This window comes from Macrobrachium rosenbergii, chromosome 56, assembly GCF_040412425.1.
Source record: "Macrobrachium rosenbergii isolate ZJJX-2024 chromosome 56, ASM4041242v1, whole genome shotgun sequence".
Lineage (NCBI taxonomy): Eukaryota > Metazoa > Arthropoda > Malacostraca > Decapoda > Palaemonidae > Macrobrachium > Macrobrachium rosenbergii.
In genome coordinates this window covers 16,166,802-16,185,394 of record NC_089796.1, presented here as the reverse complement: position 1 = coordinate 16,185,394, position 18,593 = coordinate 16,166,802, and the positions used below count along the sequence as shown (strand labels likewise).

The window sequence follows — 18,593 nt, the reverse complement described above, 5'->3', positions numbered from 1 at the left end:
GAACTGGTTGAGTCCAGTGTTAGCAATGTCATCGTCTTCATTCCTTATATATCTTCTTGCACCCTAGGGAAACAGGAGGCTTCATGGATTTAACTAAAGACATATCTTTCAAAACAGCATTATCTATATAAAAATGCATGTCTGTTCCAGCGTAACTCTGAAACGCATTGAGCAATTTCAATCAACTTAGTATACATATGACTTACTATCTGGAAAGAATACTGTGGGTAAGATCTCACTGGCACCAAAGGGTGATGAGAAGGGGTGAGTATGTAAAAATAACTGGAAACGACAGATATTAGTGTCTAAGCCATAGTTTTGAGGTCGCTGAGATGAATAGTGACACTCCTGATGCCCTTTAAGTCTAAGTTCAGCCTCGATAGAAGGGGAGGGAAGGAGTGCATGTAAAAATCAACTGAAAACGACAGATATTAGTGTCTAATCCAAAGTTCTTGAGGTCGCTGAGATGAATAGTGACACTCCCGATGCCTTTGAGTCCAAGTTCAGCCCGGATAGGAAGGGAGGGGTGAGAAGGGATGGGATAGGGGGTGACATGTAAAAATAACCGAAAACAACAGATATTAGTGCCTAATCCATAGTTTTTGAAGTCGCTGAGACGAAAAGTGACACTCCCAATGCCCTTTAAGTCCAAGTTCAGCCCCGATAAGAAGGGGGTGTGAGAAGGGGTGAAATATATAATGCCAAAAATGCTGGGCATTATAACTGAAGCAACTATCTTAACAGGAAAGGGAGCGAGAGAGAGATAGAGAGAGTAGAGGAAGTGTTAGGGGGAGAGAGAGAGAGAGAGAGTAGAGGAAGTGTTAGGGGGAGAGAGAGAGAGAGAGACAGAGAGTTTATCGGTTGTCATTCACAGTTTTCGGCTGGTTGGTCAAGCATATATATATATATATATATATATATATATATATATATATATATATATATATATATATACACATATATACACACACACACACACACACACATATATATATATATATATATATATATATATATATATATATATACGTGTGTAGAACTATGAATTATTAATGGGACCTGGCTAAGTCTGAAGGGTGGTGGACTCGATACCAGAATGATGTGTCAGTGTTGCCCCACAACCATATTACCTATGTAGTTCTAGGGGTCCAACTTAATGCCAGGCCCTAGTCAAGGATAGAGGAGGGTTGAGAATAGGGTTTCTACCCACTTCTTAAAAAAAAAAAGAACTTATTATTCATATTAACAACAGATCTGCAGTAAGAACCTTTTGAGAGCGGCAATAGGTTGCCATAAAACTCGTGAACCAGTGTGACTGATTAACAGTAAATTACTGCCTAGAAACTTAATACTTTGTAGTCATCTTCATCCAATCTCCACTGTTGTAACGCCTGGCAAAGGCTTGAAATCAATCAATCAGTCTCTCTGAACAGCAAAGGGCGCCATTAGTCCTTCGACAACAACGTCAACAACAGGAGAATCGTTTAACGTCATCACGGAAGTGCATTTATGGCAACAACCATAAAAACGAAAGTGGTGCCGTAAAAAAAAATCAACATAAAATGTTGCGAAAAGGAAACATCGCGAAAAAGCAGCCCACGTATTAACAGGGGAATTGGCCTATGGGGATCTATAGAGCAAGAGGAAAATGTATGAATGTCAATAAATCACGCAAGGTCGCTATTGTTTCCTGTATTTTTATAAAGAATGTGCAGCTGGAATAAATACGCACAACTTACTGGGGAGGAACAACCAAAAAACCTGACACTGATTCTCCTTAAATAAATATTCATTAAGGATAAAAATGCCCTCTGCTACGACAAACAAAAAGTGAGTGTTATTTTCCGTCAGACATGACGTGGTCTGGATTCAATGAAAAATACACACAATTCTCCTTTTTTCTGAATATTTCAGTGTAAAAATACACCTGAAAGTTTGAAAAAAAAAATCTCTATAAATACTCTTTCGCTTTTTGATAACATTAGACCTGTGTGGGTCCATGCGTACTTATTAATGCGTCTATATATATTCTAACAAGAGGATCCTTTTCGTCCTTTCTATTTGTATGCATCTGCTGTTTGAAGTTCAGTTGCAAAGCAGACGAGAAGGAGAGAGGTGTTGAAGAATAAAATAAAAAAAGTAAGCGAGTTAAAGAGAAAGGAGCGAACCAAAAGTATTTTGAGTTAAGGTTAATGAGCCTATACATCACAGAATACACGATGCAATGGAAGAAGCTGTGTTGTTTGAGAAGGCAATCTTGTACTGAAGGAGTGAGTTTTTTGAATGGTTTCTGATTGCAGACGACGGAGGAGAGGCAGAACAGAGCGTTGCAAGATTTGAAATGGGTAATGGGTAATGTTGGTCTGGCAATTGTTGCGGAAGTAACTTTCCAGTACGCCAAAAATATCTTCAAAAAGTTGAAGAACGGAAAAGACCTGGCAGCTGAAGTCATTACGAATCTAATGCTTCTGTTGGTGTTTGCGCAAATGCTTGAATTTATGGTGCAAATTGGTATTGTATATTTTGAAGGAGAGGTTTCAAATGGCTGAAAGACAGAATTGCCTGTTCCTTTGCATCAGAGAAAAGGTAAAGGAACTAAGTATTTCTCGGAAAGTGACTCGAAGTATTTTGATTGAGAAAGTGAGATAGAAAACAAGGCTTTTCAGAGAACGAACAGCATTGGTTTAGAGACCGAGGAGATGTTTGTATCAACAGTTTACGAATATGATATCCGAGAATTTGAGAGTAAAGGGAATATGTGATGTAGCGTCATGAACAGACTTAAAGTTAATGACATAATTGATATTGATGTGATGTGGAAAGCGTTATGGATGTATGAAGTTATATAGAAATAAAATCTTGTAAAACTGAACAGAAACGAAAGTATCTGGTCTGGCATTACAGTTAAGCTTGGTTAAGGGTATGAATGCCTTTTTGGAACTGAACAGATGCTGATGCAAATTCATGAAAAAGGAAAAATTGCTGTGAAAGGAATGTGGAATGCCTAATGTTTGCAGACAATAATGGTGTATATTGATGATCGTAAAAAGAAGTTTGGGAGGCTTTTCAGTATACAGTCACTGTAAGAAGAAACAACTGAGTCAATATTAGCAACAGTATGGCTATAAGGGTAAACAGAAAGCAAGAAAATTAGGAGAGAAATATCAGCACATATCGGAGAAAAATAACAATGATTCACTAATACCGATAAGGGATTCAGAGCCGATGAAACGGTTTCTCGGCAACACTTTTTTATCAAAGGATCGGATAAAGGTGAAAGTTGGCAAGTGTATATTTTATAACCCTACCTAATTTTTGCAAGTATTGTTTATTACCTAAGTTCAATAGTTCTGGTACTTATCAGAGTAAAAGTGTGTTTCCTATGCCAGACATCAAAATCGCAGGTAAGGGTTTTGAACACAATAGTGACGTTAACCTATGACGTCATGAGGCTCCACCCGCAGTGAAGAGAAGTTTACATACGAGGGAAGCGTCTCTTTACTGTGGCGAGAAAGGATTTGTCATCGTACCCTTGATTGCATTATCATTCTCAATAATTTTATTATTATTATTATTATTATTATTATTATTATTATTACTATTTTGAGGAGATTTCATCGCAACTTCCACAGCAGTTGTTGGGACTAAGTTGTTAGCTTGGAATTCTTCCATTTTCTTGATATTCGTATTGTTTCTACTTTACAAATAATTCACGGTATGTAATTCATCCACATAATGAACCAGTCTGTAGCTCGTTTGTTAGATCTGCAACTATTCAGGGTGGCAGTAACGAAAAGACAATCCGTTTGGTTTACCTCAGGTTTTGTCACTATAGCCTTCTGTTTGCAGCAGTCAGGAAAGTCACTAGAAGTAGAATTCAAATGAAAAAGAGGAGGTCTGCTCACTCCCCCTAAATCCCCCTTGTAGACGGAGCTTTGTCTGCCTCCTTATTGCGTCAGCAGGTGAATTACCGTGAAGAAAACGAAAAAGGACCCTGGGCAGGTTCCTCTAAGATACGTCATCGCCTACGTAGTTACCCCAGGTGGGAGGCGACCCCACCCAGTTGGGTAGACCCTGTCTCTCTTGGCCTTGGATTGCCTAACAGCTCCGGCTCACACTTCTGGGGTGGCCAAGTAATTATTGCCCACTATAGAGATGATTACCTATTCACGCTATAGTAAATCTTGCCACGGGTCTTTTCTCTCGTATTCAAAGTGGCAAGCCGTAGAACAACTGCAGTCTTGCAACCACGGGGACAATTACATATCCTGCTGGCCATTGTCGAATTTGTTGAAGCTCAGACTGTGTAAGTGTTAGTAACTTACTGCCCACATGTGGATGAGCTGAGCCTCATGACGTCATATTATGTTTACGTCACGAATGGTTTTAGGGTCCTTGTCTGTGATTTTCTCGGTTCCGGCATCGGCGACTTCATTTTACTCTATAAATATCAAAACTATCGAACTTAGGCACTAAATAATACTTGCAAAAATTAGGCAGTGTTATAAAATATACACTTCCCAACTTTCACCTTTATCCGATGCTTTGATAAAAAGGTGTTGCCGAAAAACCGTGTTTCATCGGCTCTGAATCCCTTAGAAGTGGGAATAGGAGAGGATGTAAGTTAAGTTAAGTTAAGTACACCTTAGTTTAACCATACCACTGAGCTGATTAACAGCTCTCCTAGGGCTGGCCCGAAGGATTAGACTTATTTTACGTGGCTAAGAACCAATTGGTTACCTAGCAATGGGACCTACAGCTTATTGTGGAATCCGAACCACATTATACCAAGAAATGAATTTCCATCACCAGAAATAAATTCCTCAAATGCATCATTGGCCGGCCGGAGACTCGAACTCGGGCCTAGTAGAGTGCTAGCAGAGAACTCTACCGACTCGTTCAACGAGGAACTGGGTGATTCATAGAACGCAAGAATAAAGGGAGGCAGTAAGTGCTTCACAAAAACTGTGGAACGGCTGCCTCTGTATAGGCAAGCAGATGTTAACATTGCAGAAGCAATACCTGAGCCAACACTTCGTCGAAAAAGGCAAAGTAAGACACTTAAAGACAAGATGATGCAAGGGTGAAAATGTTTTTATGTCAGGAGCTTTAGAATAAGGGAGAGTAAAAGCTGGTAAAAGCGGTGTACATGCATGAATATGCTGCAAAGAACTAGGAGGATATCCTCACTGTTCAGGGAGTGCGAAAAGTGCTGAAATATGTTTTTGAAAGAGTCGATGTCTTCTGGACGAATCTTCTGATTAGTGTACAAAGTGGAGGCTCTGGAAGCTGTTTTTAATTTCTGGATCTGGTCAGTATTTGGATGGATGGTAACCTAGAAAAGCTTGGGGTTACCGACACATAAGCCCACTGAAAATAAACTGGACAGAGTGTGGGGCTAGCAGCTTCATCTAATAACACCTGCTGAAAGCCGAGAGGATAACGCCTTTTAGTGTTAGCTTCTCTAAAGGAAAATGGTGTGTGTTTATATATGAATGTGTATATATATCTATCATCTATCTACATATATATATATATATAGATATATATATATATATATATATATATATATATACATATATATATACATACATATACACACACACGCAATTTTCTCTCACAAAACAGGTGTTGGAATTTAAAAGCAAACTGAGGAATCAAAAAATAAATAGAAAAAAACGGTACATGGGAAACGAACAGTAGCAACGATCAATTTTCGAGGTCCATTATAGGTTGCTATAGAGTGAGAATCTCCTTTCTAAATAATGCCCTGTTGAAAGGGGAGAGAGGGAGTGTGTGTGAAATACGTCTCCTAACAGACGGAAGAAGAAGAAGAAGAAGAGAAGAAGAAGAAGAGAGAGAGAGAGAGAGAGAGAGAGAGAGAGAGAGAGAGAGAGAGAGAGAGAGAGAGATTCTGATTTAATAATTCCAAGTAAAGTGTAAGTTTACACAAAACAAGATGGGAGGCTTTTGACTGATGTCTGTCGAGGCCATGTCAGAATGACAACCTGGTCAGTGTCTACAGATAAGAATTATTTTAAGGAGGTCTGAAAAAATGTCCGTGCTAGCCAGAACGGGCTAAAAGCGTCTCAGAAGGATAAAATAATTTGTTATAGTGCAAGTCCTTCTAACTTATAATTCTCCGAGGTTATCTGAAAGAATATTGTAAACATACAACTGTTTACTTCACTGTGTTTGTGAATGAACATCCTGAATCCTAGCAACTTAAGTATGAAAAAAAGGATACACTGTACGTTCCACTAGTAAATTAGACAGACTGGAGGAGAAAGGAAACAAGTAACAATGCGCCGAAGTTTCTTCGGCGCAATCGAGTTTTCCGTGCAGCGTATAATTATAACTCTCAGCCACGGGCCGTGAAACTCTCAGCCGCGGTCCACATAACTTTCAGCCACGGCCCGGAGGTAGCATGTGTTGTTGGTACCTGTAGCGATGCCAGACGCACGACCATGGCTAACTTTAACCTTAAATAAAATAAAAACTACTGAGGCTAGGGGGTTGCAATTTTGTATGTTTGATGATTGGAGGGTGGATTATCAACATACCAATTTGCATATATTCTTAAATGTTCAATAATAACAGAGGAAGATGAAAGGAATAGCAAAATAATCATATAAGTAGTATAATAATAATAATAATGTTTAAACATGGAATGAAATACATTTATCAATAACCAAAACATTATTTTACTACATGCAAAAAGAATTTTTTTTCACGCGTCAAGGACACTACATCAAACAAAAAACACTCCTCTAGTTATTTTCCTAAAGCTATGTTTAGAAGTCGACGACACACATCCATTCTCTTTTAATTTCATATTTCCTTTTTCACTATGGCTGGCGCAACTGACACACTACAGTTTAAGTGACATCAGTGTTTGTGTAAAAAGCTCTCTCTCTCTCTCTCTCTCTCTTTAGCTGAACGAGCAGGATTTATTTTCACAGCTTGAAAAACAATGACTTCCGGTGTCAACAATAACAACTGCTCTTTTAATCTCCACTAGTCATGTCATGTTCCTCTTATGAAAGGCCACGTTCACAATGAACAGCAGTTTTACTTGTTTTATTACATTACTATGTATTTTCATACTGAAAAGACGGATCGCCAGTTTGCTAAAGGCGATTCCATATCTTACATGCTGTTCAGTTTAGAACAATAATAGGAAACCTTTGTTTAGCCCAAGTTTCAATTTACCTTAGTACCTGGTTTTGGGTTGCAGTTACCTTGTGATTCTATGGAGAATTAAGAGCCCTTTGTCTGAAGGTTCTCGTTTTATTGTTGGTGACATTCCTACTCCTCAGCCCATTAAGTTTAAGTGTCCAGTTTTGTTACATGGTTCTTAGGTATGTTACTGCATATTCGTGACTGCATTGTGCATGGTCAAACCATTTTTCTATTTGTTGTTAACATCTAAAGTGTAAAGAAATGGATGAAAACTACAACGCCAAAGGCACTACTTATAAAAGATTTCAATTAGTGCTTAACACACTTGCGTAGGATATCGACGAGCACTGAACACCCCAACATGTAAAGGTTAAAGATACATTGCAGTTTTTTCTTACTTCAACTTCATACCTAAAGATCGCATTCTTTATTGACTACATTTACATCCCTTAAATACATGATAATTTAGAAATGTGGTATCAATCGCACAAATATATAGTGTTTCTAACACCTAAAGTAACATAACTCGGTCTGAATACTTCTTTCGCCTCGGTAAGTCGTTACATTTAAGTTATTTTCACAAGGCGTAGTTTTAGTTAGTGAAGATATTCCCCACATTTCGACTGACGCAGAAAAAGCTCGGAAGGTTAAAACTCGCCCGTAATAAAAGAATAAAGGCTGAACGGAATAGAAACGAGCACAGAAAGAGAGAAGTAAAGGGGAAGGGGAGAATAAAACAGCAGAAGAAGAAGAGGGGGAGGAACTGGCCAGAAAATGTAAAAAAAAATTTTTCTTTCGCCTTCTTTTTCATGATTTCTATATTTCGGTCTTATTTATTGCTCCCAAGTTTTTGTTGTCAAGCAAAGAAATGGAAAAATATAGCTTTCTTACCTGTGGGGTCTTTTCGAACGATTTCTTTAAAAAATAATCAGGGTAAAAATAAATAAGAAAAACTATGGACCCTATTGAAAGAATACCAGCTGTGCAAAAATTTCGTCAGGCACAACATGGGGCCTTGGCAGTAAAGCGTTCAGCTAATCTGTGCACGAATGATGCATACTTTTCCAGTCTCCTCAAAAAATCGTCAAATCAAGCTGTTATTTTCAGTTTCGTAGTAGTAGTATTTATTTGATCATTATAATTAATGGCAGACGTAGTAAAGACAGCAATTAAAACAGTTCTACAACACTTATAATAATGATGAGAAAATTTTATAAGTAATGCCATAAATAATATTACTCAAAAATATTAATGGAAGTATCATGACAAAAAGAATTCCACCTGTATTCATATGTAAGGAAAACTTTCTTTGCACACCTACGTACTGTATAAAAAAATACTTTTATAAATCAATGAGGTTCAGCAGATCTTTAAAAACAAATGTTTTCATTTCAGTTACTAAACATTACCGGTTAAAAATGCGTTGAGAGCGGAAAGTCAGTCACTAATGCAAAAAATATGAAATTTATTCATACTGTCAATTTTCCTCTTTACTAACAACAGGAATGACGTAATCATGATAAGACTGAAAATGAAAAATGTTTTTTAAACATTTCTTCAAATATCTGCTCTCATTACAAATTCCAAATCAAAGTTGAATGGAACGCTGAAATTATATATTTCAACTACGAGCCATTCCAGTTATTTCACCCCTAAATTGTATTTCCACAAGCTAAGTCTCATAAAAATGAACGGAGATGTCAAAACTGCCCTTGAATGAAGCAGAACGAAACCAGCCAACGTTCTGAATGATTAATTTAAATCCACCAGAACTGCAGACTCATAATACAAGTGTTTATCAAATGAGTGGCGCTATATTGATACAATCTTAATCTTATTAGTACTTGGATACTTTTTCAGCACTTCGTATTATTGATTTTACTTTTTATATATCGTACACATATTTACGTGCATGGAAGATACAGTATGTGTTTAATTACTAATTTGTGTAAGGCCATCATGGAAATTTCAGACACAAAATGGCTACGATTTGAATTATTATTTCTATAATAAGATCAACAGAGAGGAGGCAGGCTTAGTTTCTCTACTTCAGTTTCAAAACCCCATGACAAGGATACTGAACCCAAAATACAAATTTTATAACTCTCAAATTCTTTAGTTTCTCCTATATCATTATTGTATGTTAAGGTAGTGAAAGGGATTTTGTAATTTTATTTACAGATTACGATCATTCTTCACGTCACTTCCTAAGATAATGCCAGCTATTTTAATCCTTACAGTAGTTCATTCTTATATATTGTCATATATATTAATGCAATTAAGGAAATTTTAAAGTAAAGTTTTTATCATTCTTTAAATCACGACAATTCATGACATCACTTCCAAAGGAAACAAAAGATCTGTCACTTTATCACTTAACTCCTGTTTAACTTATTTCACTCATAACATCGTTGTAGTTGATGAACGTAATAAAAAAATACTAGAATCTATATCTTTTAAATCATTATCATTCCTATCATCGCTTCCAAGGCTGATAACAGAAGTCTTAGTCCCCCAAAACTTATTATATAATTTCACTCTTATTCAATTTCACTGAGAGCAGAGACACTTCTTCTTTATTGCGCACTTCAGTCAGCGTTATCATCCGGGTCTTTTATTTCAAGGACTGGACCTTAAAATTCTAAAGGGATGAAACTCAAAACAATAATGCTCCTTTCTTAAGACTTCACAGTCTCATTTCACACATGGGAAGTGCGATTTTATTTCAGTCTTTCCATATAAGTTTCCATGTTTTAAATATATATAAATATATAATGTATATATATTTATATGTGTGAGTGTTTATTGTATATATATATGTATTTATATATATGTGTGTATGTATATATACACATATAAAATAAAACACACACACACACACACACACACACATATATATATATATATATATATATATATATATATATATATATATATATATATTTATATATATATGGGGCTGAAATAACTATAAAGAGAAAATACACTATAAATCTGCCATCGCTTCGGTTAATGCCTTCTTATCCAATCGTTACCTGCTAAGAGTGTTTGCTACCCCTTCATTGAAAATGTAAATTCTGATTACTCAGACCATGTAAAAAAATGAGACCTTAATATCGGTTTATGCAATGAAACTTCGTGATTTCAAGGATCCTCATGACTTAACCAAGGAGGTATCACATAAACGCCCGAAAAAGAACATGTGATAACTATTCAGTAAATTAACCTATCTGGTATCTTAGGGCAATATATATGAATGAATGAATATAATATATATATATATATATATATATATATATGTGTGTGTGTGTGTGTGTGTGTGTGTGTTTGTTTGTGTTAAACTGGAAAAAAAGGTTACCGTAGTGAAAGGCTGGATAAAAACCCTTTAAAATGGTTTAGTCTTGTGGAGTAAAGAAGAATAATAGGTGGGTGACAATAGTTCATAATTTGGAAATACTGGGAAGGACCCAGAAAGGGGCAGAAAGATGGCGCGGTAGAGGAATTGGAGAGGAGAAGCCCCAACATCCAGAGAGGATGAAAATGTGTGCCAGATAAAGTTGAATGGCATACTGAAAGGAGGGGATTTGACGAGCTACTGATGAGCCTCCTGTGTAGATATATGAAGCAGCTGACTGTGTGGAAGTTCTCTACACAAAAGGTTCATCAGACATTCTGCAGTTAAAGAATAAAAATAATAATGATTGTAGTATATGGTAAAAATCAGAGAATTATATAAATTATATATATAATATATATATATATATGTGTGTGTGTGTGTGTACGCAGAGAGAGAGAGAGAGAGAGAGAGAGAGAGAGAGAGAGAGAGAGAGAGAGAGAGAGAGAGAGGTAATATATATATATATATATATATATATATATATATATATATATATATATATATATATATATATATATATATATATATAATATATATATATATATATATATATATATATATATATATATATATATATATATATATATATATATATATAAAGGCGTGAGTGTGTGTGTCTGATTTGGTGCAAGATTGATCTACAGAAGACAGGAATTCATGTCCATGAATGAACTTTCAGCTTATATTGGAAAGAAATTTCTAACATTTCGCAAATAAAATAAAGAACAAAAAATTTCGACTGAGCCTTTTAAACCTTTCCGGCTTTACGCTTGCAACAATAGGCCTTTAGCTCGAAAACCAATCAGGCGGTAAATAAAAAGATAAAATCGACAACGCTTTTTTCTCGATTTTAATATAACTGGGAGAGAGAGAGAGAGAGAGAGAGAGAGAGAGAGAGAGAGAGAGAGAGAGAGAGAGAGAGAGAGAGAGAGAGAGACTTTGGTCCCTACGAGTCTTCTGTAACCAATCCACATGAAAAATAACACGCATTTTTCTAATAGATTAGTCTCGAAAGTTTGTGGGAACTCTGTTTATGGCAATCAAGGTAGTATATTTTCGTTTGTGAATTTTTATTGTATGTACGATATCATCTGAATCCAACGAAAATTTATTTAATTTAATTAGGTTTTTTATATATGTGTATGTGTATGTACATGTGTATATATGTATGTATGTATATATATATATATATTTTACATATCTAAAATTATATATAGATACACATATATGAATAATACGCACACACATACACACATATATATGTATATATACATATATATATAATATATATACATATATATATATATATATATATATATATATTTATATATATATATATATATATATATATATATATATATATATATATACATATAATATATATATATATACAAAACCTTTGGAACGAGTTTAAAATACTGTTTTCTGCACAAAACTGGCATGAACAGAAACAAGCAATAAAAACTTCACCTGGTTTTTGATAATACTTTAGAAGAATCTCAATATCATGACTACATCCCCCGCGCCTTTGAAAAAGATTTTTTTAACTCTATTTTCGTCGGATCTTTAATGAAAATATGCAATGAAAAAATTCAACTGCAAAAAAGGAAGGCAAGAAAAATTATGACATCAAATTATATTTCAGAATTTATTAGACATGTTATTGTTGAAAATATGATGACTATTCCGATAACGTGAGAAAAACACCCGGTCTGAAAAATGAAGGTATGAATTGAATGTTACACATGAACGCCTTATATTTCACTTCTATTTTTCCATTGTTTTGTTCGCCTGACGTTATACATAAACATATACACGTTATATATATATATATATATATATATATATATATATATATATATATACATATATATATATATATATTTGTATATACAGTATATAATATATATATATATATATATATATATATATATATATATATATATAAATATATATATATATATATATATATATATATAAATATATATATACTGTATATAGTATATAAATATATATATATATATATATATATATATATATATATATATATATATATATATACTGTATATATATATATATATATATATATATATATATATAATATATATATATATATATATATATATATATATATATATATATATATATATATATATATATATATATATATATATATATATGCATATGCACATATACATACATATATTAGTATATTAATAACAGGACCTCATTTAAACTGGATGGTATCTGACTACCATTGAGGTCCTGTTATTAATTGTATTAATGCACAGAACAATTGTGTAAGTGATAAAGGTAATATATATGTATATATATATATGCATATGCACATTATACATATATATTAATAACAGACCTCATTAAACTGATGGTATCTGGTTACAATTGAGGTCCTGTTATTAATTGTATTAATGCACAGAACAATTGTGTGAGTGATAAAGGTAATATATATACAGTATATATATATATATATATATATATATATATATATATATATATGCATATGCACATATACAATTATTATATTAATAACAGGACCTCATTTAAACTGATGAAATCTGGCTATCATTGAGGTCCTTATAATTGTATTAATGCACACAACAATTGTGTAAGTGGATAAGGTTATATATATATATATATATATATATATATATATATATATATATATATATATATATATATATATATATATATATATATACATATATATATATATATATGAATTTTTTTCACATCACCGTGATTTATGTGCAAACATTAAGCTACATATGTCGTTTAACATCCAATTCGTACTCCTTCGGGAGTATCAACGAAGGGAAACGATAAGTGATAAATGGATTGGTACGTAAGTGAATCGAACACCCGACATTACACTCCAACGACTTCCAAACCACTGAGCCATCAAGAGAGATATAATATAAGTACTTACACCCGTCGGTGATGTGATAAAAATTCCTAAAAATTTTTATCTCATCACCGTGACATTTTATATACACAAACATCAAGCTAGAAATGTCGTTTAATATCCAATTCGCTCTATAACGGAAATAATACGGAAGGGGAATGATAACTGATAAGTGCTTCGTCACCTGGCGGACTCGATCCACCGAAAAGCGAGAACCAACGATTTCAGAGACGCCTCTCATTGCTCGGATGTATGTATGTATGTACGTATGTATTTATGTATATATACATATATACTGTACATGTATATACATACACACCTATATATATATATATATATATATATATATATATATATATATATATATATGTATATATATATATATGTGTGTGTGTGTATGTTTCATACAAAATCTACTGGTCAGTTTTTGCCAGGTATATTTGTAGTTGTAATAACCACAATGCACTCTTCACTTCTCGAATTCTTCACACTTTTTAGATACGCTGGTCACTACGCAACCTGAGATCCAAATGCAAGATTATGAAAACAATAAAAATTTCTTTCTATTCTACGCTTGGCTCTGACTTTGCGGTGACGGTCGTATCCAAACGTGTAAAGAACTCGAGAAGATAAGAAGGCACTGTGGTTATTACAATTATATACACACACACACACACACACATATATATATATATATATATATATATATATATATATATATATATATATATATATATATATATATATATATATATTTATTTTACCAAATTTTCCAAGGAGGTGGTTCCAATAAGTGTTAGCCTTTCGTTTCTCAGCAAAAATTTTGGGATGTAGTACATAGCCGATGCGCCTCTTCACCCTAGTGAGTTGCAAAAGACCACAGTACCCAATTCAACAGCAACACAACAGGTTTAACGGAACCAGCTCAAAGCGGCTCAGCACAACTGGGAGTCACAATCCAAACACTGATCCTCCTGCCTTTGGGACAAGCGTCTTAAACACAGGACCAAAAAATTCCCGTTCATTTAAGCAATTCTCTTCTTCTTTGTCCATAACTGTAAGAGCCTTACTTTTCACAGGAAAAATAACATTTTAAAGTTCAAATCCACACTCCACTTTCATGAAGGAAAGCTGGGACACTAATATCTTCATACATCTCAATTTTTGCTTCCTAGACATTCTTCGACACCTTTTCAGTTATCTTTACATCTTTCGTGATTTTCTTATTTTGAGATTCGCTTTGCCTCTCATCACCACCACAATAAAAAATAGTTACATCCTAATACAATGTCTCTCCATCTGCATAATTTATTCTTTATATTCACCTTGCTTCAGGGCAACTTCTCCTTCTCCAAAAAATACTTGTTCAGGGTCACCATTAAATTTCCAACATTTCCTACCTTTTACCACTATCACTAATTTTGTTCTCTCTTATTACATAACTGCATTGTACATCACCTCCCTGCTGATTAGCTGATCCATCAATGAAACTCTCAAATTCTTCATATGCGCTTTCAGTCTCACTGCCTATACATTAGCCCTTTTTTTTAGACATTTTTCTTTTATATAAAAAGTACATTACAGTCCTAATCTGAAACTTATATTTTCAAATGAAGCTTCTCACTATTTTCATTTTCTTCAATGAGCTAATGACCAGAATACCTCCAGCCACTCCTCTTCTCTCCATTACGTCCATCTCTTTGCTCTTTCACCAACACTATGCTGTCCCATTACCTAACTAATTTGTCTAAATAACTTCTTATTTTCCAGGTGTACATACACACACACACACACATATATATATATATATATATATATATATATATATATATATATATATATATATATATATATATATATATATATCCACTCCCAGAACATAATTTGTAAAAAACTCGCATGCTTGTAACTTTCAGCACTGAGCACTGAAGGACTAACAGAAAAAATTTCACTGGTTAATCTAATAATAAATGAACAGAAACCTAAGTATGGACATATTACTCATCTGGCAAAAGACATAACCAATTAGACATACCCCAAATTTATATCGAAAAAAAAAGCTTAAACGCAGGGGCTTGGAAAAAAGAACAAACTAAACGTCGGAAAACGGGAAAACTCTCCAGCCAACGCCCGTACAAAACGCGTACTGCACCAAATTGTCACAAAAGAGAATCCACGATTGCCTTAAAAAGGCCGCTACCGTCGCCGATGCGAGCATCAGCTGAGTCTCGAGCGATACCTTTGTAGTCTAATAAGCAAGAATGAACCTTCTATCACTTGTGTGCAATGGTAAAATTGCTCTGTGGATGGCAGCATTATCTGCTTTGGCCATGGACACCTGATTCCTATTGGCTTCAAAGGACCTGGGAACTGGGCGGTCTGGATACAGTCCGCGCGGCCTCAGGACTAGATGGATGGCCGGATGGATCAGTACAATGGATAGGTGGATGTAAAGAGGATAGGATGATAGGTTATTCATAGACAGGAGACCTCAGAATATATTACTAGCAGGGAGTTTATTTGTTGTTTTCCTTTGGGCTACTGGGATGTTTCACTACAGAAGAGTCTTTTGTTACTTATCAACAGTACTTACTTCCAGCACGCACACACACACACACACACACACACACACACACACATATATATATATATATATATATATATATATATATATACATACATACATACATACATTTATATATGTGTAAATATATGTATGTATGTATGTATACACACATATATAAGTATATAGATATATATTATATATGTATATATATATACATACATATATATATATAAATATATATATATATATATATATATATATATATATATATATATATATATATATATATATATATATATATACATATATGTAGCAAATTTCTAATATTATCCACACCTAAAATTGCACATCTGAATGATATTCACCCGTACTAAATGTAAATACTAATTTTCGAAAAATCGTCAGAGCTCGTTCACTATTAAAATGGAAAACCCAAAAGAATATAAGCTCAAGCACTAGTCTACCCGGAATGCAACAGAGATTCTGTAAATGACATGGATCATAATACAACTTTTCAATCTACTAACCATTATTAAAGCTCTATAATTTAGAAAATGGACTTAGCTACGTACTGCACCTAACATTAGACAACAAGACCTGGCTTTGTATTTGAATCTAAACTATTATGTCTTTTCGCTTTACATGACAGAGAGAGAGAGAGAGAGAGAGAGAGAGAGAGAGAGAGAGAGAGAGAGAGAGAGAGAGAGAGAGAGAAGTAGCTATTTAGAATGAGTACACTATGTACGACGGGTTGCTTTACATTTAAAGCGATGAAGATCAGCGGATAAAATAATCTGTTATCTTTTGAAGTATTACACTTATATATCACAAATTTCTGACAGCAACAGAGAAAAGTAAACTTTCCCCAAGAAAAATCTTCGATTTCTTCAAAAATATTAAGGTGGAATTGTTGATAGAAGTATTATATATTAGGTTTTCTGCTCTTCTTTTAAATAGAGCTAATAGACTACGTTGTTCAACTCCAAACAATACTTATTATTAACATGTCGTTTTAAGATGTTCGGGTAGGTCTGCCCCACTTTATTCTACGTTTTTTTCAATTCCCTTCTGTAATTTTAATTCATCTTTAACGGTTGTATCGCAGGCCCCGGCCGATCTTTAATCTGCACCTCGAACATGAGCTGGACTGATACTAACTGGCCTGGTAAAAGCAATGTTCACCTTGAGACTCATTATCTTATTAAGCAAATCATTATTTTTTACAAGAACTTTGTCAAGTGATAATTGTAAGCGCAGACTACTTGAAATTAGCCTCGTCACTTTCTATTGACAATGCATCTTACAAGTTAGTTTGTTGAAGAGGCTTCTTTTCTCTTCTTCTCTCTCTCTCTTTCTCTTTAACCCTTGAAACATATTCCAATCTTTCTTTACAATCAATGTTCTAGAATTGACTCTGCTTAATGTCCAACTATGCATCACGTATTACCTTACTGTTCAAACGTTACATACGTTTAAGATATGCAGTGTGAGCTACTGTGTTGGGACGAAATCACTGGTGGTAATGGTAATTAGTACTCAAAGAGAAGGCTCGCTCACCACGAGAGAGAGAGAGAGAGAGAGAGAGAGAGAGAGAGAGAGAGAGAGAGAGAGAGAGAGACTGTTTCTGGACTTGATTTACATTGTTCTCTTGGTCAGCACCAAGATATTTTCCGTATGATTTCTCTATTAATAATGTTGTTTCTCACAGATACATAATCTGAGAGAGAGAGAGAGAGAGAGAGAGAGAGAGAGAGAGAGAGAGAGAGAGAGAGAGAGAGCAGTAAATTGTTCACATCACTTCAATTTTTTTCATTCTATTTTTTTCTCACAGATTATCGGCCTATCATAATTTTTCATATTCAGTAATAAAAATACTTTAATAGCGTTTATGCAGTGAAATATCTGATCTTGTAAACTTAAGCTTTCCCCAGCTTGATCAGGTCAACTGATCAAGATGTCGAATGTTTATAGAAGAGCTAATGCATCTATATGTATTTATTTCGGCAGGCTTTTTCTTCTTTATTCCAGTCACCTTAAAAATAATAATAATAATCATGACATGTGTGACAATCACACAAAAACTACTAAAAATGTAAATAATACCCATAATCCCTAATACATAATCCTATTTTTCCCCCAAAATATATTTCAATATTCTCCAACTGTATACTTGGTATATTCTCCCCGGCCCCCCTCCTCCTCACAGTCCGTACGTTGGCTCCAATTCGGAGAGAAAGAGCCAAGTTCGACATTATCCAAACCGCCGGTCTAATGGCCGCCCTATAGAGTGAACATTCAAATGTAATCATCATAATGCACCCGACTCGAACTTACTTTTCCGATGGCCTCTCCAGACCATCCAGCCAATCAATGCTTACCTTTGCGCCCGTCCGAGGTTTCTATTGGCTGGCCGTCCTCCCTCCTCCACTTGATCTGGGGCAAAGGGAAGCCTTCTCCGCGGCACACCAGAGTAACGTTGTCTTTTTCACGCACAACAATGTTGCTCTTGCTGCTGACTTTGTCTA

General features: G+C 34.4%; 1 pseudogene; it reads right to left on the bottom strand.

Moving 5' to 3' along the window:
• The window catches only part of LOC136836575 (lachesin-like), a 394,713-nt pseudogene that overhangs the window by 42,570 nt on the left and 333,550 nt on the right, over positions 1-18,593 (bottom strand).